This window comes from Octopus bimaculoides, chromosome 3 (genome assembly GCF_001194135.2).
Source record: "Octopus bimaculoides isolate UCB-OBI-ISO-001 chromosome 3, ASM119413v2, whole genome shotgun sequence".
Taxonomy (NCBI): Eukaryota; Metazoa; Mollusca; class Cephalopoda; order Octopoda; family Octopodidae; genus Octopus; species Octopus bimaculoides.
Genome location: NC_068983.1, coordinates 16,601,773 through 16,603,994, shown reverse-complemented (window position 1 = coordinate 16,603,994; position 2,222 = coordinate 16,601,773).

The window sequence follows — 2,222 nt, the reverse complement described above, 5'->3', positions numbered from 1 at the left end:
GGTTAGTAGTCGTAGACTCTTGTTGCTGATGTGGCGACGGCGGTGGTCATCGTTGGCTGGACGAAGGTGTTGAAGTGGTCGCTGGAACTGCTGCTGCTGTCGTGTGGTACACGGAACAGATCTCAAAGAGAAACTGGACCGAGACAAATTTGTGGGGTATGAGTTGATCTATTTATAGCGTTAAGGGGGCTCCAAAACGGTCATAGAAAACGCTATCACGTGACCTTATTAAGGGCTGTGATTGGTCAGTTTGCGTTCTGGCGGGAACGGTTCGAAGAAGTTGCCGATTCGAATATTAATCAGTCACGTGATGACAAGGAATGGGTTCTCTACTACGCTCGCATTTATTTATATTTAAATGAGAAGATTGTATGTAATGGCGATAGTAGTTTTGTATCTAGTGACGATAGGTAGTTTCACTACAAATTAAAATTAGTTATCTTGGGATATAGCACAAATCAAATATGTTCAAACAATTTAGAATTAGATCTCCCTTTCATATATATCAGGCTGTAAGACTTGTGGTGTGTTTGAAAGGAGAAAAATAGTCACCACTACATCATACATGTGCTAAACTCAGGAGTAATTCTCTGTTGTCTGTTGCAGTCCTCTGTAAAAAAAAAAAAGAGAAAAAGAAAATATGCTGTGGGTCTCTCTCATTTGCATTTAATTGACCAAATAGATCAAGAATGTCAAACTCATTCAGCTTTGCAGACCAGAGTGCAACATGAACTAGATTTTGAGGGCCTGATAGAAACATTGTGAAAACCCCCTTTTTAATAATGCAATACCTTCGTAAATGGACAAAGGGTCTGTATATATGATAACATCTTTATTAACAATAAAGAAAATGAAACATATAAGCTGTTGGTGGAGTATGTTATATGCAGAGGTGTGTAGAAAGCACTCACTCACATAGCATATATAATATATATATACTGATGTTTCAGCTAGGCTTAGCAATACTAATAACCTGGTGTTAGAATTTAATATGCTTCGTACAGAGTGTAATAGATAATTTTTAAACTGACAAAGGAACAGGAAACTGTACAATGAACTTCATTAACTTACAGCTGTTTCTGCTGTGAGATGCTGTGCACTGCATAAGTACTCAGCTCTGAGTGTTTATGCACTCAGTGCTGAGTACTTTTATATATATGTATCAGGTCATCCCATAAGCTCTGGCCAATTTTACCATTTTTAAAATTGAATGAAATTTAATGGTATTTCAGAATGTCTAATGGAATTAAAAATTATTTTTATGCATTTGTGTTACATTTAAACTAATTAAATATTATTTTACAGAATAATAGAATTAAAATTTCTTTGATTAAAACCCTTTCTAACATGGAAATATCCAAAGAGCATTTAAGGCATATAATGCTTTATGTGTACAAAATAGGAAACTCTGCAGCCAAAGTGGCTCAAAACATACACTCAGTTTATGAGAAAGAATGCTTGAATGAAAGAACTTGCTGAAGATAGTTTGCAAAATTCAGAAGTGGTGGTTTCAGCCTTGAAGATGAAGATTGAACAGCAGTTCAGTTGAGTTTGATGATAAACTCCTTGGGGCATTACTTGAAGAAAATCCTGCATTATCAGTTGAAGAATTGGCAATAAAGCTTAGTTTAAACCATACGATTGTTCATCGTCATCTTCAACAACTTGGAAAGGTTCCTAAACTTGGAAAATGGGTGCCTCATGAATTGTCCGAAAGCAACTGCAAATCCCGAGTTGACATCTGCTCTTCTCTCCATTCTCATGAACTCATTTTACCATTTTTGGATAGACTTGTAACTGGTAACAAAAAATGAATCTTCTATCGAAATGTTAAAAGTCGTGAACAGTGGCTTTGTGAAAGGGAAAAAGCTCAACCACAACCGAGGAGGGAACCTCATGGGAAAAAGGTTCTTCTCTCTATCTGGTGGGATTGCAATGGAGTAATTCACTTTGAATTGTTACCACCTAATGCAACAATCAATGCTCAAGTCTACTGTCAGCAATTAGAGCGTTTGAACCAAACTTTGAAGAAAAACCCCCCCACTTTAATGAATTGAAAAGGAATGATGTTTCATCAAGACAATGCATGACCCCACACTGCAAAGATCACATCACAGAAGATCAAAGAGCTTGTTTGGGAAAAAATTCCTCATCCACCTTATTCTCCCGACCTTGCTCCTTCAGACTACCATTTGTTTCATAGTCTAGAGAATCATTTGAGG